This window comes from Lithobates pipiens, unplaced genomic scaffold, assembly GCF_037356315.1.
Source record: "Lithobates pipiens isolate NorthernLeopardFrog02 unplaced genomic scaffold, aLitPip1_a1.2 Scaffold_19, whole genome shotgun sequence".
NCBI classification, from domain to species: Eukaryota; Metazoa; Chordata; class Amphibia; order Anura; family Ranidae; genus Lithobates; species Lithobates pipiens.
In genome coordinates this window covers 345,196,822-345,220,225 of record NW_027507764.1, presented here as the reverse complement: position 1 = coordinate 345,220,225, position 23,404 = coordinate 345,196,822, and the positions used below count along the sequence as shown (strand labels likewise).

Genomic DNA, 23,404 nt, shown 5'->3' with positions numbered 1-23,404 from the left:
CACCTTAGAGCATGTGACCCCGCTGTTTAGGCTAGGTCAACACACGCTTGGAACCTATAAATGGTTCAGCAAAATATCCGGAATCCTAGGTGGACTTCACTTATATCTCAGTGTACCTCTATTGCCTCGATATATCAATAGAGAGAGGAGGAATTCATAGTGTAGTATATAAAGAACGTTTATTGCAAACACATTAAAATCCCACACAAGGTACTCACATTACCATGGCGCATCAGAGCGCCAATCTAAAACAGCGGGATATGCCGGCCGTTAATGGGGTTGTGTGCTGATCGTATTCAGCAGGTACGTTGGAAATAGACATATGAGTGCTGCCAGCATTGCTGCAGAGGTTGAAGGGGTGGGGGGTCAGCCTGTCAGTGCTTAGACCATATGCCTCACACTGCATCAAATTGGTCTGCATGGCTGATGTCCCAGAATGAAGCCTCTTCTAAAGATGATGAGCAAGAAAGTCTGCAAAAAGTTTGCTGAAGACAAGCAGACTAAGGACATGGATTACTGGAACCATGTCCTGTGATCTGATGAGACCAAGCTAAACTTATTTGGTTCAGATGGTGTCAAGCGTGTGTGGCGGCAGCCAGGTAAGGAGTACAAAGACAAGTGGGTCTTGCCTACAGTCAGGCATGGGGGTGGAAGTGTCATGGTCTGGGGCTGCATGAGCGCTGCCAGCACTGGGAAGCTACAGTTCATTGAGGGAACCATGAATGCCAACATGTACTGTGATATACTGAGGCAGAGCATGATCCACTCCCTTCAGAGACTGGGCCGCAGGGCAGTATTCCAACATGATAATGACCCCAAACACACCTCCAATACAACCACTGCCTTGCTAAAGAAGCTGAGGGTAAAGGTGATGGTCTGGCCAAGCACGTCTCCAGACCTCCACCCTATTGAGCATCTGTGCGGCATCCTCCAATGGAAGGTGGAGGAGCGCCAGGTTTCTAACATCCACCACCTTCCTGATGTTATCATGAAGGAGTGGAAGAGGACCTGTGAAGCTCTGATGGACTCCATGCCCAAGAGGGTTAAGGCAGTGCTGGAAAATAATAGTGGCCACACAAAATATTGACACTTTGGGCCCAATTCTGACATTTTTACTTAGGGGTGTATTCACTTTTGTTGCCAGAGGTTTTAGACATTAATGGCTGGCTGTGTGTTGAGTCATTTTGAGAGGACAGCAACTTTACACTGTTATACAAGCTTTACACTCGCTACTTTAAATTGTAGAAAAGTGTCCTTTCTTCAGTGTTGTCACATGAAAATATATAATAAATATTTACAAAAATGTGAGGGGTATACTCACTTTTGTGAGATTCTGTATGTGATTTGGCCTGCATGTGCCGCCCAGCCACAGGAAACCATCAAAGGATTTATAAATAGCTAGTAAAATATATGTTTCCTGGTCTGCAATAAACCATTAAAGTATAGAGTACCTGATTTAATTATCTAGAATTTTTCATGTCCACGAACTTTCTAAACCTTAAGTAGAACTTACACCAAAGCTTTTTTGTATTTTGTTTAGAGTAAGGTAGGGTTATAAGTCCTGCAAATGTATTTATTTTTTCATCATTTGTGTCCCATCGGGGAGATTTTCCTTAACTTCCTGTCCCATAGTACAGGAAGTGAGGAAATCTCTCCGGGGTGAGGGAATTCCAGAGTGTCTCATGGGTCACCAGAACTTTTGTTGCCATTGAAAGATTTCCCTGCTATTCCTATTCCATGGACAGTTTACTTTCACTTTTGATGATAATGGTAAACAGGACAAATAGAGAGGGCGAATCTCCCCAATGGAGCCACAGACCACAATAAAACTGTCAGGTGTTCTAATCTCTCTCCACTCTATCCAAAACTTGAAACAAAAGGTTTTGCCTTTAGTTACACTTTTACACTCTGGGATAATTGCTGTGAGATTGTCCCAATGCAAAAATGCCTAATAATGCTCTCTTTTTTTTCTCCTAAAAAGCCTTTCTGAGAATTTTAGCAGTAAGGCCAAGCAGTTAGTGCAAACAAGACAGTAAATCATATGCATAGAGGAACAATTGATGAACTGGGCAGTAGACTAGCCTGTCAAGTAAATGTATTTCTGTGGCACATACAGTATATAGACAGGGCAACACTGATATTTAACCCCCCTAGCGGTAATCCCGAGTCTGGCTCGGGTTAGGAATTTACTGATAGGAGCGGTAACCCCGAGCCAGACTCGGGATCGCTTCACTCGATGCAGGGGAGGACACAGTGAGACTTACTTACCTTGTCCCCTGGATCCAGCGATGTCCGCCACGCTGTTTGATCGAGCTGTCCCCGGCTCGATTCACAGTGCGGAATGCCACCAAGCTCCGTTCCCTGCGGCGTTACGGCGCACGGGAACGGAGAACGGCGGCAAATTCAAAAAAGTAAAAGTGCACAAAACACACACAGCACTGTAATCTTACAGATTACAGTGCTGTATTACAAAATTACACACCCCCTTTGTCCCTAGTGGTCTGTGCAGTGCCCTGCATGCACTTTTATATTATAAATACTGTTTTTTTTTGCCTGGAATTTGGAGATTGTCCATAGCAACCAGAAAGTGTCCCTTTTTCAGTGTTTTAGGATTTGATTACATTATTGAATATTTTTTATTATTCTTTATTATATTATAAACTTTATCATACCCGGGATGTCTGCTAGACTCTGGTTTGAACATATTTAAGAGAGTTATTCCTAAGAATTACAGGACTACAATATAAAACGTCAAATTTCCATGCAAAATAACTGTACCGCTTTCAGCACCTAAATCCAGACTGAATCATACTGCCAGGGAGGTTAATACACTTGAAGGGTCATTTTATATCCTAAAAGGTTTTAAGGCAGTGGTCATCAACCCTGTCCTCAGGGTCCACTAACAGGCCAGGTTTTATGTGTTACCTTGGGGAGATGCAGACTAGAATACTGCAATCACCTGTCCATCTATTTACTCCCTGCTCTTCTGCCCTACCACTGTAACCCCCTGCTCATCTGTCCCACCAATGCACCTCCTCTCACATCTGCCCCACCAATGTAGCCCTCTGCTCTTCTGTCACACCTCTAAACCCCCTTCTCATCTGCCCCAACACTGAACCCCCCTGCTCATCTTTCCCACCACTATAACTCCCTTCTCATCTGGCCCAACATGGAACCCCCCCTGCTCATCTGTCGCACTTCTGAGCCCCCTTCTCATCTTTCCCAACACTGAACCCCTCCTGCTCATCTGTCCTACCACTGTAACCCTCTGCTTACCTGCCCCATCACTGTACCCCCCTGCTTTTCTGTCCCAACGCTGAACCCCCTTCTCATCCCTCCCACTACTGAACCTCCTGCACATGTGCGCCACCACTGTACCCCCTTGCTATTATGTCCCACCACTGTAACCCCCCCTGCTTATCTGCCCAATCAATGTACCCCTTTTCTCATCTGCCCCATCACTGTACCTCCCTGCACATCTGCTCCACCGACGTATCCCCATGCTCTTCTGTCTCACTACTGAATCACCTTCTCATCTGTCCTAACACTGAACCCATGTGTTCATATGCCCCACCACTATAACCCGCTTTCTCATCTGCCCCACCAATGTACCTCCTGCACATCTGTCTCACCTCTGTTTCCCCTGCTCATCTGTCCCACCAATACACCTCCTTTCACATATGTCCCACTGCTCTACCGCCCCTTGCTTTTCAGTCCCAACACTGAATCCCCTTCTCATCTACCTCAACACTGAACCCCCCTGCTCATCTGTCCCACCGCTGTAACCTCCTGCTCTTTTGTCCCACTGCTGTACCCTCCTGCTCATCAGCTGTACCATTTTCTCATCTATGATATGCGTAATATGCAGAGTGGTGAAAGAAAGAAGAGATGAAACACATCTACTTGTCCTGGCTGATCTACCTCTTGCATCCAGCCCACGTGCTTGTATGTGATGTCACATACAGTCATCGGAAATGAATGTGCAATTATATGCTCAGGTCAGGGCTATTTTCTGACAGCAGTGGCCCTTCGTGCAGGATCATAAGTTGGGCCCCCGCAGCTGAGAAAAAGGGCGGCACTCTGCGCCTCAGCAAAAGTTGGGTGTGATTTTCATTGCGCTAAATACTGGCTGTGGCTTAAAGGGACACAGAGTGCAGGGGTTCAGTAGTAAGTGATGCAAAGGTTCAGAAATAATTTCAACAAAGTTCCCAGAAGCTCAACAGTAATTCCACAAACTGCCACTTGATTGTAGTTTTCTCAATCACAGTGAAATCCCTTTCCGAGATTGGTAGTGGCAACCAAGTGAGTCATCTTCCTCCAGATGGTGGACGGGGCTAGCAGGACTGTGATTTGCTTTAGCTGTGGCCAATGACAGTCCTGCTCCTGGAAACAGGGACTGCCCACCCTAGCAGAACTTCACCCAATCTCTTCCCCATCATAAAACCTGATGATCATAGCTACAGCTATTATCTAGAAATTTTCTGATTTAACCCCTCCCCTTGTAACTGGCTATACAGAATGTTCTTAAAGAGCTTCTAAACACAGAAGTGCAGCACCCCCCCCCCCCCTTACCTACCTGAGACTGATGTCAATCAAGTTCTGTGCACAAGAGCAGCTCTCTCTCTCTTCACTGTCTCAGAGGCAGCAGCCTGTGAGGGAGGAGCTGATGCCCAGCAGCCTTCTGTGGGTCAAAAGGCACATAGAGCATGGCTGGGGAGCGAGCCCATATGAGTATCCCCATAGCAAGCGGATTGCTATGGCAGCACTCAGTGTGGGGGGTAGGAGCAGAGGACCTGGGAAGAGGCAGATCGAGCACGTTTGTTCAGAGCAGGTAAATACAACATGTTTCTTATTTTCAAAGAAAACAAAATCCCTTTGCAATCTTTTTAACCACTTGCTTACTGGGCACTTAAACCCCCCTCAGTCCCAGACCAATTTTTAGCTTTCAGCGCTGATGCACTTTGAATGACAATTGCACGGGCATACAACACTGCACCCAAATGAAATTTTTATCATTTTTTTCCCACAAATAGAGCTTTCTTTTGGTGGTATTTAATCACAGCTGGGAGTTTTATTTTTTGCTAAACAAACAAAAAAAGATGCAAAAAAAAAAAAAAAAATCATGTTTAATAGTTTGTTATAAAATTTTGCAAACAGGTCATTTTTCTCCTTCATTGAAGTGCGCTGATGAGGCGGCACTGATAGGCTGCACTGGTGGGCACTGATAGGCTGCACTGGTGGGCACTGATAGGCTGCACTGGTGGGCACTGATAGACTGCATTGGTGGGCAATGATAGGCATAGTTAAGGCGGCACTAATAGGCACAGATAAGGCGGCACCAATGGGCACAGATAAGGCGGCACTGATGGGCAAAGACGGGCACAGATAAGATGGCACGGATGGGTGGCACAGATGGGTGGCACGGATGGGTGGCACTAAGGGGCACTGATAGGTACCACTGATAGATGGGACTGCTGGGCACTGATAGGTGGCACTGATAGGTGGCTCTGATAGGTGGCACTGCTGGGAACTGATGGGCGGCACTGCTGGGCACTGATGGGCGGCACTGCTGGGCACGGATATGTGGCACTGGGGTGCAGTACCTTTGTTTGGGCAGACTGTGGGCACTGCTGGGTGGCACTGTGGGCACTGCTGGGTGGCACTGTGGGCACTGCTGGGTGGCACTATGGGCACTGCTGGGTGGCACTATGGGCACTGCTGGGTGGCACTGACAGGGGGGACACATTTTTTATTTAGGCAGGCAAAGCAGGGGGCAGGTGGGCACTGGCAGGGGGTAGGTGGGCACTGGCAGGGCTGGCCGTGATCGGGACTGATGTCCCGATCACGGCCGCCGGTGATCGGCTTTTTTTTTCTCCTCGCGCTAACAGCGCGAGGAGGAATAATAGCCGATTACCGGCTCCGTTATATCACATGATCAGCTGTCATTGGCTGACAGCTGATCACGTGATAAGGGGTCGGGATCGACCCCTTGCATGGATCGGTGATCAGGCGAGTCTCGTAGGCTCGCCGATCAGAGAGCGCGCCGTGCGCGCCCCTCAGGGGGCGCGCAGGCCGCTCGTGCACGGGACTATTTAATAGACGTAGTCCCGGAAAAGGAGATCCGCGCTGTAGCCGTCATTCGGCTATAGCGCGGGTCTCAAGTGGTTAAACCAACGTGGAAGATGACAACTGGAGACATGGAAGAAAGGCAGCTCATACATTCATCTTTTTTTTTTGCTGTTCAACAAGTCTGATTCATCGTATGTATAGATGAGGGATTCTTCCTGCTGTGCTATTTTGTTCTGCCAGTGAGGGGCCTTCCCCATCATCAGAATACAATGATCAGTACCACCAGCAGCAGCACAGATCAATCAGGAAAAATCTGACAGGCTGGTTGCACAGAAGTCGATTGGTAGATTGAGTTCTGTACAACCAGAGTGCCCATACATGGTTCAAAATTCATACAGCCCCCACTGAACCAGCTGAATTTTGATATATGGTTGGCTGCCTTAAGAGTTTCCTAAACATGGTTTAAAATGTGTTCTGACTCAACCCCCATGTCAGCAGTGTGTTCTAATGAGGCTCATTCGCCATACTTTTCCTTAACCAATGGAACAAGGCAAGGGTGCCTGCTGTCCCCACCAGGGGCGGACTGACCATTCGGCCACTCGGGCACTGCCCGAAGGCCCCAGGCCACTAGGGGGCCCCATCAGGGTTGCCAGCCTCAGTAAAACCAGGGACAGTATGTAAAAATCTGTGTTTTTTTTTTATATCTGTCTCTGAAATGTCCCTTACTGACATCCTTTTGGTCTAAAAATCCCAAGACTATAGCTGCCCCACCTCTCCAGTACCTTCTCAACCAATAGAAACATATCCAGGGGTCAAGTCCTGGTGAAAAAAGTGTGGGAACTCCCATCCAAGATCTACTCCCCCACCAAAAAATAAAAAATAAAATGATACGCTCATATGCACGAACGCTTCAAAAGTGGTATTTTTCATCCAATTTTCGTATTGTGCGTATGAAGCTTAACTGTTAGTACAAAAAAAAAAAAAGAGTCCTCAATAAACATAAATATGGTAATTCTCGGAATAATCAGCATTCATTCAATTGTGCTTCCATGCAAATGTGAACATGTTCTGATCTTTATTGGGGAATTTTATTTTGTATATAGAGTGTTTATGTGGTGAGTTTACACTTTTCATTGAACAGAGTTTGGATAACACAGGGTTAAACAGAAAGGTCATACATTAATGCACATTATCTGGACAGAATGATTGGGGAGATAGAGATGTGTTCCTGCTTAGGAGATGTATGTTAGCTTGGGGGGCTGCAAACTCTGCAGGTCTCCAACACACACTCGCTGCTATTCCAACCCTTCACATATTTCCACATAAACTTCCCTCCTGGCATTAAACTTTGTCAGGTATTGTGCTCAGCTTACCACCCCAAACTGATGTTCCTCCCTCAGCTCACCTCTCTCCCTGCATGTCCTGTGAGCAGAATAGCTGTGCTCCTTCTCTGGATTCTCTCATCATATGGCACTGAAGATAGAGGCGGGGGGGATTCAGCGGGACAACCAGAGGAGACAGAAAATCAGGAGGGGCCAGCAGTGGGAGCGCATCACGAGAGGTCTGACTAAATACAATCTCTTAGCAGCAGGGACCTGATCTACTGGTCAGCTAGCTGTGATTGACAGGTAGATCGAAGAGTAAGCTGTCATGGGGCCCCCTACTGGCAATGCCTGAATGGTCAGTCCACCCCTGGTGTGCGGCACTTACTATTGCGAGTTGTGTCGGTGGCTGCTGGTGTAGCACCTGCCACACAGCTCGCATACTTCAAAGTCTTGTAGGATGTGGCTGCTAATGGGAACTGAGTTCCTGTTGTGGAAAAAGTACAGGAACTCTGTTCCCATGCGTTCCCACAGGACTTGAGCCCTGAACATATCTGTGTATACTGTGTGATTGTATACTGTGTGTGTGTTTGTGAATACTGTGTGGCCCCATAATCTCCTATTGCCCGGGGGCCCCATGAGTTGTCAGTCCGCCCCTGGTCCCCACTTATATTCATTCTAACCCTGGAACCTTTTCTGAGACGCGTACTCCAGAATATGAACATCCAGGGCTTTTCTATGACACACAGGACATCAGAAGGTGTCCGATTTTGCTTATTCCCACCTTGGAAAGTTATGGGCGATTAACTTTCTGCCATTAATGTATTCCATAAAAAAGGACCTCTGGTGCTGGCATAATCATACTTATACCTGGCTTGAAAGAAATGCCATCCTGAAAATGAATCATACTGTCCGCATGTGTGAAAGGGGCCTTACACTGTTGCTCTCAAGGGTTACTGAGATACATCACATGGAAACATTACTGCCGCTCTGAAAGGGAAAGTGGAAAGGTTCAGGTGCACATGGTTCCACTGGACGATGTTCACATGCTCTCATGAATATGAAACGCTGATGGCTGGGGAAGAGTAATGCTTTTAGATTTTACCTCATTTGTTTGCTATATGGTATAGTTTCCCCTCTTCTTCTTACTCCTCCAAGCCCCCCCTCCCCCCCTTTTATCATCTCTGGCTCCTATTTCTCTTTACTCATTCTCTCTATGTTAGATACTTCCATCTGTGCCTTATAAGTTCTTCTTAAGTTCTGCTTTCTTGGTTGTCTTACTTAAAGATAGAACTGGGGGAATCCACACTGCCAACTGACCTACTTGTAATTTCTTTTATAGTATACTGATCATACCACATGTCTCTCTGGCATGTTATATTTATCATGTGTCCTCCACATGTACTTGTTTTATGGTCTGTATCTATGCAATCTGTTGGTAGGATTGTACTCCCGCTCCTGTTTTGTCGAAAAACTTCATAAATACAGAATTTAAAATGTGTTCTAGTACACATTTTTCTTATGCCACGTACACACGAGCGGACTGTATGGCGTACTTAGTCCGTCATACAATCCGACGGACAGTCCGTCATACTTTCGACTGAACGGACTTGACCACACACGGATGCACAAACAGTCCATCGATAGCTTGCGCGATGACGTGTACAGCACGTACGACGGGACTAGAAATAGGAAGTCCAATACACAGCAAAGCACCCTTTCGCCGTGTAAATCCTTTCTGGACATGCGCCATTCTTAGTCCGTCGAACTAGCCTACTGACGAGCGGATTGTCCGCTGAAACCAAAGTACGACGGACAGAATTTCAAAAAATCCAAAATACTTAGTACGCCAGACTGCACGCTGAAAAAGTCCACTGAAGCCCACACACGAGTGGACTGTCCGCTGAAATGTGTTTCGACGGACTAAGTAAGCCATACAGTCCACCCGTGTGTACGCGGCATTAGAGTCATCTGACAACTTGAGGTCCAAGAACATCAAATTATTTTAATTAATCAATTAATTAAAGGATATCCCGAAGGGTTATTGTTACAGTAAGAAACAAAACATGTATTTGTTCTTCAGACCCCTTTCAGGTTATAATTCTGTTAATATATTTACCATAGAGGGCAAGATCTGCTCCAAACATTTTATCAGACGAAATGTACTGGTCTTCCCAATACCCCATTCTCATGGATGTTTCACGCAATTGGAGGAACCCGTCTGACTAAAATTATATTCAGAAGAGATAGTTTTTGGAGTAAAATAAAATCCACACATTCCAGTATGAGTCTGCAATGAACGCCAGGTAGTTCCTCTCATTTATATTGAGAAAGGATATCTAAAGTATGATTTATATCCAGAATAAATGCTGGTAGAGACTGGCTGCAGAAATAAAAATCAATGTGATGTGGGAGGGCATTGTTGACCATACTGCCAATGATTGGCTTCCTTGGAGGATTTATGAAATCTTAAGGCATTTTGGGAAATTGATGAAAATAGGAGGTATGTAGGTGTTCAATATAAAGAAAGGTTTTTTAGTGCTTTTAAGACTCCAGACTTAAAAGTTTTGTCTAAAATACCAGCCACCTCCAACAGCCAACTGAAAATCATAAGTTGGATCTTTACCAAGTTTCATATTGGTCTGAACATTTTTCATGAGTCTACAGCTCTCCCTCATATCATTCCTGATATTATAAAGCACTATTCCCTGAACTCGATTGATTGCTTTACAATTGCATTAGCCATATTCCTAAAATTCTGGGGGGCTATTCATTCAGGAGTTAAAAGATTTGATTTATTGGATACACTTTGGCCTTTCTGCAAAGAGCTGACAGTTTCCTCATAACCAGTTCATGGAAAGCAATATTAAAGGAGCTTTTGGCTTGAATCAGACTGAAAAAAGAGTAAGACTTGAATGTGGTATCAACAAACTCCGGTTCAAATTGTAACCCAAGTGCTTCCAACCCTTTCACAAAAGATAACCTTACTGTGACCCTTATAATCAACCTTTGGGTCTTGCACCCTCTTTGCTCTTGCTCATCAACCTCAAGAGCCCAAAAACTATCGAAGGTGGGTAGAAAAAAAAACTTTCAATGTTTCCATACAAAGCCACAACATTGTTTAGTAAAATAGGAATGCCCCCCTTTGATTTTGGCAGTGAAAGAGAGGATTGGTTTAAATTTGTCCGTTTGGCTGATTCCCATCATCACCTTGTTGTGTACAAATAAGGGTTGATTTACTAAAGGCAAATAGGTTTTTCACTTTGCAAGAGAAGGACCAATGTACAAGTAATTCTCCCTGAAGCTTAGTAAATGCGATCAAATTTTTATATTGCAAAGAATACAAGATCATGTGCAAGGAAAACTTAAAAAAAAGCATTTTTCTTTGCATATAATTGGATGATGGAAGTCAGTTTTCTTGCAGTCTGTTTGCCTTTAGTAATTTATTGAGAATATTTGTTGGACTCATGAGCTATGGCATGTTATTGCCATCATCCCGGAAATAGTGAATACAATTGATTAAAACTTCAAATTTATTTGGGATTTTTAAGGCAATATAGAAAGAATTATACTAGATGTATATAAAAAAATATAAATTTTATTACAAATACCAAAAAACATAAAAAAAAAAAAAAAAAAAAAAAAGATCCATAAAATAATGTTGTGCTGACATATGTATATAGCATAAAACAACATGCTTAAACTTTATGCGACAAAGCAAACGGCTATTTTTCCTACACGTTTCGAAAAGTATGTATTAATAGTTTCTTCTTCAGGGAAGCCACTTTCTGTAAACACACAACAAGCAATAAATATTTTAAAAAAATACACTTATAAACTTAACATAATACATTTAAATCCCAATACTTGAATACTCACATGTTTATTTTCAGTGCCGTAAAAGGCATTTTTCTCTTATTTTGGCTGCCGTCCCAAAGACGGAAAAGATGGGCCAAAGAGGAGAAGATTGGACCAATAAATGAAGATGGTGAGGGTCTGCTGATATGCCACCGCACTACAACTATACTATACTATTGTATGAGCCTCAATCTTATCTGAGGAACCTAAGGCAAAAAGAACCAAGGAATATTTTAGTCTGACCCCTATCATTACATTTTTCATAAAGAGAGAGGTTCCTAAATCATAGCTTACTGCCGTATCAAGGTTCCATATTCCTAGATCTATGTTTCCCAGTTTTCCTGCCGATATCATCAAATCTGGAGAATCCAAAGGACATGAGGAGAGTTCCCACCTAAATAGGACTTCTGGCATCTGCCTTAAATAGCCCCTATTGAGTTGATTGGCGCCAAAAAATCTTCCAATGGGAATGATGACTCCTCCTACCTATCCACAAGCTCTTTCTGATAGGGGGTTTCTTTGAAAAGCTCCACCTCATTGTCAGAAATGCTCTTTTAATTGGAGGTCTCACTTGGAGATTACTCCAAATACAGGACCCATTGTTAGTCTAACAGCGGCGTTATTGACGCTGTTTGTCGCACTTCCGGTGCGTCACCTTCCGCCGGAACCGGAAATGACGTCATTTTCACCTGGAACCGGAAGTGACACTTTTCTTAAACTTCCGGAAGTGCCGACCTCTCCACAATAGGAAATGACTGTATACAACAGCAGATAGTTTCAACATACATTCCGAGGGGAACAAATGAGCAGATGTCGGTGTCGTTACCACAAAGATGGCACCATCCATCTTTCTCATCTATACAGATTATATCCAACAAGGGAGTCGCTGAATATGTTGCAATCCTAGTTAGACTCATATTGTAGCTTGAAAAATAACTACTATTCTTAGAAGAGCATATCCCAATCAACTCTTTTAGATGGGCATATGGAAATTAATCCACAAAAATGACTATAAATTCACAGATAAACACCAATTGAATTTATCCCCTGTGATATGTCATTGAAGGCAAGAACTAAAACCACCGACACAGAAATAAATTGGATGAACCCATGACCGCCACACAAAGTGGCCGCCAAGAGTAAAACCAGTGCCCACGTAAGTGGCCAAAAAACAGGAAGGGGAAAGAAAGGAGGGTAAAATATAACCCCAACAACCCCCTTCCTAATAGGGCCACATATGTGGGCTTACCTGTGCCGGGAGTGTGGTGACTGCAGATCCTATCAAAGAATAAGGCCACTTGTAAACATGTGTTGAAGACGTCAAGTATTGTTCACATAATTTAATAAATAAATCTATACAAAAATACAAGTATATATTGTTATTATTTTTAAATTTAGAACGGAGAAACAAAAAATAAAAAATAAAAATAAAAATAAAAAAAAAGGGAGATCACGCCCAGGAGAGGAGCCCAATTGTCCACCAACCAACTTATTATTCAGTTTTTCCTGAAACATAGCCCTCTAAAAATGGCCTAAAACTCTCTGTTTCATTAAGCCCTGGATAGATTGTAGCTTCCAAGAGTTCAATCCAGCGCATTTCGAGTTGCAGGAGTATTTTGTTCCAATCCCCCCCTCTAATTGGTATATGTACCTGGTCTACAACAGTAAAATTAACAACAGGCATCCTGTGAGCATGAACCTCTGCAATATGCCTCCCCAAGGGGAGGTAGAGGTTGCAGATCCTCATGGCGGACAGATGTTTACTTATACGTTGACCAAATTCTTGTTTGGTCTTCCCAATATAGAAAGCCCCCCACTCACATTGGAACAGTTAAACAACGCCTTTGGTTTTACAATTAGCAAAATGCTTTAACCGGAAACTCTCACCATTGGGTAACTTGAAAATTGTCCGTTGCTTTATGTATTTACAAAAGGAACAAGACCCACATGGGTAGGTTCCCCAAGTTTTACATGGATCTAGGCGTTGGTTACCCTTATACTCACTTTGTATCAATGAGTCTCCAAGAGAGCCGGCTTTACGAAAAGTAATTTGAGGTCTTGGGGTGACAACAGTCGATAGTACTGGATCCTCTGTCAATACTGACCAATATTTTGTGAGAATTTTTTTTATTTTTTCATGTTCATTTGAAAACCGTAGTATTAGTCTAGTTGTATTCTCAACCTTATTAGATTTCTTTTTTCCAAATAACAGAACTTGTCTATCTTGGTTTTTGACACGGTTGAAAGCCTTTTTCAGGCAAGTTTTTGTATACCCTCGTAATAGTAGTCTCCTACTGAGTTCGTCCGCCTCTTCTTGGAAGACCTCATTGGTTGTGCAGTTGCGTTTTATTCACAACATTTGACTATATGGAAACTGCCGGCATGCAGAAGCGTATTGCCGGCAGTTTCCTTCCTGAATAATCTTGTAGTGAGTCTCCCTGCGGCATCTTTCATGATGGTAATATCCAGAAAATCTATTTGAGTCAGATTGTAAGACATTGTAAAGAAAAGGTTTAGGTTATTTTGATTCATCTTCTCCAAGCATGTTTTCAACATTTCTTCTGGGCCATTCCAGACCAAAAATACATTGTCTATATAACGTTGCCATAGTACGATGTTTTCGGTATACATGGCCCATGCATCATTGGACAAAAAGGTTTTTTCCCACTCCCCCAGGTACAAGTTGGCGTATGATGGCACACAACATGTGCCCATAGCCACCCCTTGTACCTGGAGGTAGTGGGATTCTCCAGATTTGATGATATCGGCAGGAAAACTGGGAAACATAGATCTAGGAATATGGAACCTTGATACGGCGGTAAGCTATGATTTAGGAACCTCTCTCTTTATGAAAAATGTAATGATAGGGGTCAGACTAAAATATTCCTTAGTTCTTTTTGCCTTAGGTTCCTCAGATAAGATTAAGGCTCATACAATGTTTCCCCATCTGCTGGGCCATTGGACACATATGTAAAGGAGTTTTCTATTCCCATCCTTTGTTGAGTCTGTTTGACTCCAGGGCTTTGTAGTAGGGTGACATATCAGCAGACCCTCACCATCTTCATTTATTGGTCCAATCTTCTCCTCTTTGGCCCATCTTTTCCGTCTTTGGGACGGCAGCCAAAATAAGAGAAAAATGCCTTTTACGGCACTGAAAATAAACATGTGAGTATTCAAGTATTGGGATTTAAATGTATTATGTTAAGTTTATAAGTGTATTTTTTGAAATATTTATTGCTTGTTGTGTGTTTACAGAAAGTGGCTTCCCTGAAGAAGAAACTATTAATACATACTTTTCGAAACGTGTAGGAAAAATAGCCGTTTGCTTTGTCGCATAAAGTTTATGCATGTGGTATTGTTTTATGCTATATACATATGTCAGCACAACATTGTTATTTTATGGATCTTTGTTTTTCTTTTCTTTTTTGTAATGTTTTTTGGTATTTGTAATAAAATTTATATTTTTTTATATACATCTAGTATAATTCTTTCTATATTGCCTTAAAAATCCCAAATAAATTTGAGGTTTTAATCAATTGTATTGCCTTTAGTAATTTAACCCCATAAAATACGTAGCTCTCTGAAATATAGGACCAGTAATCTTTTGTTGCACACCATTATTACTTAACCTGTTTTGTTCATTGTTCCACTTATTTCATGAACCATGTGCCCCTAGTTAGCAGTAGCTTGGACCTTTTGAAAAAGTGACTTTTTTTTTATTACATGGTTAGCCTTACCATGAATATTGTAATTCCTGTTGGTACTACGTCCATTAGGCTCCATATTGCACTTTATGCTGTCCATTGGGGTCATTTTAGGTATGCTGCTGGGATGTATCCAAAAGGTGGTATATTTTAAAAAGGCGCAAAGGGACCAAATAAAAAAAGTTTTTGCATTTGTAGAATTTTATACAAGGTATTATTTAATGATATACTAGTACCAGCGTGTAACAAATTTTAAATTCACTCTTCTGCATTTTGTATTTATTTGTTTATTCTCCTTATACAGAATAAATACATTAGTACGCATCAGCAGTGTATATAACTAGAAATTCCACAGTTGCTGAAAGTTAGCTAATGTTATTGTTAAAACTAGCAGCCATGTGTTAAATTGTCTTGCTGCAGAATTTACGATGCCCTATTCCAGTTGTGAAAATGCCAACAGCTCTATCATTTGTGCTGTAGAAACAAAGAATAGCTTTAAAAAATGCTCTGGATTTGGTGGTAAAGTATAAATGAACATAAGGATAGCACATTGGAATTTTAATTAAAGAATGTTCACTTTCTGAATGCTTCAATGAATTTCTTAGATCAGTTTGGTGCAATTGCAAGTAGAAATAAATAGGGGCTTGGTTTGAAACTTCTGGCCCTCAGTGCATATATGAATGTAATCGCAGTAATGAACCAAGGCTCTATCCAGTACTTCATATTCAACATCCAACACCACCTATATAGCCGTTTAATATTAATCTTAATAAACAGTTAATTACAGACAAAAACCATCTGACCAAATCTTTATACCCTTTTCAAACTTTTTTCAATAGCTTTTTGTGCACTTTTAGGCATTTTCTTACATGTTTTCTTGGAAAAATAGTTACAGGCATACCCCACTTTTAAGTACACAAAGGGGTTTATTTACTAAAGCTAGAAAGTGCAAAATCAGGGTCCCTTCTGCATTCAAACCAATGAGCTTCTAACACCAGCTTGTTCAACTAAGCTTTGGTAATAAAACCTGGAAACTTATTGGTTTCTATGCAGAAGTGAGCCTGATTTTGCACTTTCCAGCTTTAGTAAATAAACACCATTGTGTACTTAAAACTGGGGTATGCCTGTACCTTCTTTGTGAAAATGTATGTATTGTTCACTTTTCATGTATTTCCATACATCTCATACTTCAGATGTGCTATATTTCAATTGCAGCAAAAGTGCCACCTAAAGATTTTTTATTTAATGCACTGAATAATAATGCAGAGATGTGAACAATACCATGCATTATAGTAGCACAGACCTTATCATGCAGTTTACCAAATGTAAAAGTAATAAAGCAATCTGCAGTGTTATAGGTAGATCATAACTTGAGAACCCTCTGATCAGCTTTACCCTGCACTTGCATACACGCACTGGATCACGCAATAAAGTGTGTGGCAGTAAGGAAGCTTAATCGTTATGAATGGGCTGCCAATACACTGTGAGAGACAAAAAAAAAAAGACCTGGCCCTTTTTTACAATGCAGGTCACCACTATGTAATTTATGTGTATAGACCTCTACTTACTGTGTGTTGGGGTGCCATATACAATAAATGGCACTGCAGCGCATCGCACACAGGGTAGGTGTCAGTCATGTGCTGCAGCAATGTGTACGTCTGAATGGATGCTCCAAAAAGTCCCAGGTTTGGTATCATCAAATAATAACATATACTAATATTTTTTTTCTCATTTTCAAAGCATTTATTTTAAGTAAATTAATCTACACCTACACCAGTTATTTTTGCCAAAAAAAAAAAAAAACAGTACTTTACTATGAAATATCTGCATTATGTATCAGCTGAAAATATTTGTGACTACATAGATTAAATATTACTAGTGATATGCTATTATTTGCAGAGAACACTATGTCCCACTGTTCTATATGCTATGTTTGTTTAACATTCCATGACACTGTTACTCGTATTCCATTACAGAAAAATGCTGAAAGTATAAGGAACAACAAATGTTAGCCTGTTTGTAGCCCAATCACTGTCATCTGTTTCCTTTTACACCCAGTGACCACATTTTTCATAGAAGTCTATTTTAAAGGCCGGCGTGCAATCTGATAATAATTAACAAGCTGGGATGGGTGGAGCACAAAGAGAAGGGAAACCAATGAAACCATGGTGGCAAAATGGGTGGGAAGAGGTGGAGTGGAGGGTATCTCTAAAAAAACAGAATTTTACAAGACACTGCTAACTCTGACGGGAGGCACAGCCACAAGCATTTAAGAGAAGGAAAAGGTATGTGCCTATTTCTGCACAAAGCTGAAAGCTCACAATATGTATTTTAATGCTTACTTTAAATGCCATTATATTTATATATATTTATGTGTCCCTCTAAAAATATTTTCAGAAATTCATGATTTGCACTTAATTTTTTAATGAATGTACTAAAGAATGGGATTGATTTACTAAAGGAGAGAGGATGTTTACTTTAAACTCCTCTAAATGAAGTGAAGATGTGTCCATCTCAACCAATTAGCCATGTGCAAGCAAAAACTGATATTTTTTTTTTCAAATTTTTTGAAAGTAATCGAGTATTTATAGTACCGCTAGTAAACCTCAGCTATTAATAATAACACTGGTTAACCTCAATTACTAACATTACCTAACTTAAACTTTGCTATGTGAACAAACCCTTGTCTTAACCCTAATGCACAAAAGTATACAAAGTTCCATTACTCTGCTGGTGTATGTATGTTGTAGTTTTACTGTGCACATTTGTTTTCTATTATGGTCATATGACGGTTGACATTTGTCTTTATTTTAGCCTAATTAATCATGTAACTATGTACCAAGAAGGTCTTTATTAAAAACGTAAAAATTTAATAAAATGCATAAACCAAAGCAGTTCATATTCCACTGTGTGCCATAGCAACTGTATTTCCCCTTTGAATCTCTTAATGCATTGAAGGGGGGGAAAAAAAGTATGAATGTTTTTTCTTTTTGTTTTTTTTGTTTGTTTGTTTTTTTAGGTACACATTAGTGCATACCTAAAGCCATTTGTTTCTCCTTTTTTAGTTTTGAATAGAGTAGGGAAGGTTTCAAACCCCTGTCAGTTTTTTTTTGCTGTCTGTGCCCCTGGGCCCTGTTAACAAGGAGGTAAGGGGGAGGTTTTTTTTTTTCTTGGGAGAGTGCATGTGATCAGCACAGGGCCAATCAGCACTGTCCAGACAGAGGGTCATGCAGCCTCATAGGACAGAGTAGAATGAAAATTCCTCCTACAAGCTTTAACCAATGCTCGACCGGACACTAATAGAAGTCACAAGACTGCTATATACTGCTGATAAAAAAAAAGTATTTAGCAGTTTATATTCACTAAAATAATTGCATTGCCATGTTCTGTGTACTGTGGGAGACCAGATATAGGGAACACAGGGTTCTGGGTTTAGTAACACTTTAACCACTTGCCGCCCGCCCTATAACAAAAGCACGGCGGCAAAGTGGTTTCAAAATCCTGACCGGACGTCATATGACGTGATCAGGATTTTGAGCCGCTGCACGCCCCCGGGGGCGCGCATCGCGGCGATCGTTGTTGCAGGGTGTCAGTCTGACAGCCCGCAACTATGATCTCGGTAAAGAGTCTCCGATGGAGACGCTTTACCACATGATCAGCCGTGTCCAATCATGGCTGATCACAGTGTAAATAGGAAGAGCCGGTGATCGGCTTTTTCTCACTCATGTCTGTCAGACACGAGTAGAGGAGAGTCGATCGGCTGCTCCTCTGACAGGGGGGGTCTCTGCTGATCGATTATGAGCACAGCCCCCCCGAGGATGCCCACACTGGTCCACCAGGGACGCCACCAGACCCCCAGGGATACCCAGCACAAGGTATGCCACCCTAGACCACCAGGGATTCCAGTCAGTGCCCACAATGGATGCCAGTCAGTGCCCACAATGGATGCCAATCAGTGCCCACAATGGGCATCACTGATTGGCATGCATTATTGTTTGGCACTGATTGGCATCCATTAGTACAGTATAAAACAATACAATGCCGCCTATCAGTGCCCATCCGTGCTGCCTATCAGTGCCCATCTGTGCCACCTATCAGTGCCCATCCGTACCGCCTATCCATGCCAATCTGTGCCAGCTATCAGTGCCAATTTGTGCTACCTATCAGTGCCCATCCGTGTCGCCCATCAGTGCCGCCTATCAGTGCCCATCAATGCCTCCTATAAGTGCCACATATCAGTGTCCATCAATGCCACCTCATCAGTGCCACTTCATTGGTGCCACCTCATTGGTGCCCAACAGTGCCGTCTTATCAGTGCCCATCAGTGTAGCCCCATCAGTGCCCATCAGTGAAGGAGAAAACTTACTTATTTACAAAGTTTTGAAACTGAAACAAAAAAAAACATATTTTTTTTCAATATTTTCGGTATTTTTTTATTTGTTAAGCAAAAAATAAAAACCGTAGAGGTGATCAAATACCACCAAAAGAAAGCTTTATTTGTGGGGAAAAAATGATAAAAATATAATTTGGGTACAGTGTAGCATGACTGCGCAATTGTCATTCAAAGTGCGACAGCGCTGAAAGCTGAAAATTGGTCTGGGCAGGAAGGTGTTTAAGTGCCCAGTATTGAAGTGCTTAAAGAGTGTTTGTTTGTGTTAATTTTTAACTGCTTGGTTATTTTTTTCAATAACGGCTAGGAAAATATCTGTGTGTATAGCTAGGCATTGTTTAAAGTTTGCAGTTCTGCTGTGAAAGAATTATCTGTCATCTTAGTCAAGTAAGAAAATGACCCCAGGTGCCGCTAGAAGACTGAGGAGATTTGGTACTGGGCTACTGAGGCGTGGAAAATTGACAGAGGACAGATTGCCTCTGGGGACTGACCATTTTTACTGCTTTGGTTTGTTAGCAGTACATGCTTTTTGACATGTGACCAGGTCAGAGGGCAATGAAAAAAAGAGAGAGAACAGTAAACCATCTGTGAACAGTCCAGGCAATAACATTTTCATGAATAGAAAAACACTATAGAAAATGTATTTATTATGTTTCTCATGTATTTAACCTCCTCGCGCCCGCCCTATAGCCGAATTACGGCCGTAGAGCAGGCGCGTTCGTTTGGGCGGTCGTCCCTGGACGGCCTGATGTTTACTTCCGCAATGCGCGCCGCCGCGGGCGCGCATCGCGGAAGTTCTGTGTTCGCCGTGTCCCCCGGGGACAGGCAAACACAGATCGCTGTAAACGGCCAATCACAGCGGCCGTTTACAGCGTGATCGGCGTGTCCAATGGGAGATGATCTCATATGTAAACATATGAGATCATCTCGCAGCGCCGCTCTCCTTCCTCGCACAGACAGTGCGAGAGGGGAGAGATGAACGGCTGCAGCGGCAGCCGTTCTGATTCCGGAAAAAAAATAAAATAAAAAAATGAAATAAAAAGTGCCATCCGCCCCCAGCAGTGCCATCCGCCCCCAGCAGTGCCATCCGCCCCCAGCAGTGCTATCTGCCCCAGTGCCATCCACCCCAGTGCTACCTGCCCCCAGTGCCATCCACCCCAGTGCTACCTGCCCCCAGTGCCATCCACCCCAGTGCTACCTGCCCCTAGTGCCATCCACCCCAGTGCTACCTGCCCCTAGTGCCATCCACCCCAGTGCTACCTGCCCCCAGTGCCATCCACCCCAGTGCTACCTGCCCCCAGTGCCATCCACCCCAGTGCTACCTGCCCCCAGTGCCATCCACCCCAGTGCCACCTGCCCCCAGTGCCACCTGCCCCCAGTGCCACCTGCCCCCAGTGCCACCTGCCGTCAGTGCCACCTGCCGTCAGTGCCACCTGCCGTCAGTGCCACGTGTCATCAGTGCCACATAGTGCCATCTGTCATCAGTGCCACGTATCAGTGCCATTTGTCATCAGTGCCACCTGTCAGTGTCACGTGCCATCTGTTGTCAGTGTCACGTGTCATCAATGCCACTTATCAGTGCCATCTGTCATCAGTGTCACGCGTCATCGGTGGCATGTATTAGTGCCATCTGTCATCGGTGGCACATATTAGTGCCACGTATTAGTGCCATCTGTCATCGGTGCCACGTTTCAGTGCCACGTGTCATCAGTGCCACGTATTAGTGCCACGTGTCATCAGTGCCACGTATAAGTGCCACGCGTCATCAGTGCCACATATTAGTGCCATCTGTCATCAGTGCCACATATTAGTGCCATCTGTCATCAGTGCCACCTGTCAGCATTGCCACGTATCAGTGCCATCTGTCATCAGTGTCACGTGTCATTGTCCTGGTGCTTCAAAAGTGTAATAAATAGTCAACAAGTTAGATGTGTAACTTATGTTCCTAGAACACATGATGGCGCTACCTGCATGTTGGGCCTCTCTATGTGGCCAGGCTGTGAAAAAGTCCCACACATGTGGTATTGTAATACTCAGGAGGAGTAGCAGAATTTTTTGGGGGGTGTCATTTGTGGTATACACATGCCACGTGAGAGAAATAACCTATTACAATGACAATTTTGTGGAGAAAAAAAAAAAAAATGAAAAATCTTAATTTTGCAAAGAATTGTGGGAAAAAAATGACAACATCAAAAAGCTCACTATACCTCTTACTAAATACCTTGGAATGTCTACTTTCCAAAAAGGGGTCATTTGGGGGGTATTTGTACTTTCCTGACTTGTTCGGGTCACAAGAAGCGAGATAGGCCACCAGTACATCAGATGTGATCAATTTTGTGCGATTCGCACCACAGCTTGTAGACTCTCTAACTTTCACAAAGACCAAATAATATCCACTAATTTGGGTTATTTTTACCAAAGACATGTAGCAGTATAAATTGTGACCAAAATTTATGAAGAAAAATTAATAATTTGCATAATTCTGTCACAGAAACAAAGAAATATGCGTTTTTTTTCAAAATTTTCGGTCTTTTTTCATTTATAGCGCAAAAAATAAAAACCCCAGAGGTGATGAAATACCACCAAAAGAAAGCTCTATTTGTGGGAAAAAAAGGACAAAAAATTCATTTGGGTACAGTGTTGCATGACTGAGTAATTGTCATTCAAAGTGTGAGAGCACCGAAAGCTGAAAATTGGTCTGGGCAGGAAGGTGTTTAAGTGCCCTGTAAGCAAGTGGTTAAAGAGAAAGTTTGAAAAAATAAATACTAATTTTAAAACGTTTTGGACTTACATTTTCATGTTCCTCAGAGTTTCACACAAAATAAAATAAAGCAAATCTAACCAGCTATGCAAACATTAAAAAAGCATTTAAATGTACCTGCTCATGATGGCAATATTATGGATCCAATTAGAAGAATAGGGTGCTACAATACAGGTGACAAAAATAGCTGACAACTACCAGTGCTTTTGACAATGGCCTTCATTTCTAGTCCAGCTGGCTCCCTATCATTGTCCAAAGATAAATATTCCTGTTAGGAAAAGTCAGAACATGGGGGCTTATTTACTAAAGGCAAATCCGTTGTAGATGTAGAGAGGGACATGCAAGGAAAATAAAAAACAGCATTTTAGCTTGCACATGATTGCATGATAAAATCAGCAGAGCTTCCACTTATTTCAGATCTACCCCTTAGATTTAGAGTGACTGCAATTCCAAGTGTACTTTCAGTGCAATTTCAAGTGCACTTGCAGTGCAAAGTGGAGTTGCCTTTTCGTAAATAACCATGTATGTTTTTTTTTCTCTGGGAATTCAGTATATCAGTTTTTGGTCAAGTGATCCTTTATATACATTCTCATTTGTCTTCATTTACACCAAGCACTAAACTTGGCCAAATAAAGCCAGGGCAACAACCCGTTCACACAAGCACATTGGGGTAATGTGTAATAAAACATGCATAGATTTGCAATCTACTGTAACACATCAAGCCCCGGTGCTATGTGTTACTAATCATTTTGAACATCACTCCATGCATATGGGTTGTAGCATTATGAACTGTCTATGTTTTGTTGTGTGCTGTGTTTATAAAACAAAAAAATGCTGCATATTCAGTTTTATTATGTTACAAAGTTTTGACAGTCTATTTATAATGAATAGGAGTGCGGTTTGAGTTAGGGGCTATGTGGTGAACTGGCAAACTAAATGGCCTGTTCAGAAAGAATTATTTACCGCTCAGGGCTGTGGTTGCTAGGATGCCAGCAGTCGCCGGCATTATAGCAACCTATGACCCATCACCAGCCACATTCAGCTGAATGTAAATATTGAGTCTAGAGATTTTGGCTGCTGTCATTGACTGAATATGGTCGTCTATCAGGTGCCATGCTCACTGCCCTCCTTTTCCTGGCCAGCCAGGCTGCATGCTTGTATAAGGGTTAGGTAAAGTTTTTTTTAGGGGTAGCATGTTTTTTTCATTTTTTTTTCATGGGGTATCACCTTGAAATACATACCAGACCATTATCCTGTCTTGTATACATTGTGTGGGGGAGTATGTATTTTTTCCCATGGC

At 42.4% G+C, this 23,404-nt stretch overlaps 1 protein-coding gene across 1 annotated transcript in view; it reads left to right on the top strand.

Annotated features, from left to right (window-relative positions):
- The first annotated feature begins 17,114 nt into the window (after positions 1–17,114).
- Positions 17,115–23,404, top strand: part of F13A1 (coagulation factor XIII A chain) — a 223,360-nt gene continuing 217,070 nt past the window's right edge. The window contains exon 1 of the mRNA XM_077492144.1: positions 17,115–17,238. The gene's annotated coding sequence lies outside the window, so the exon portion shown is untranslated. The remainder of the gene's footprint in view (positions 17,239–23,404) is intronic.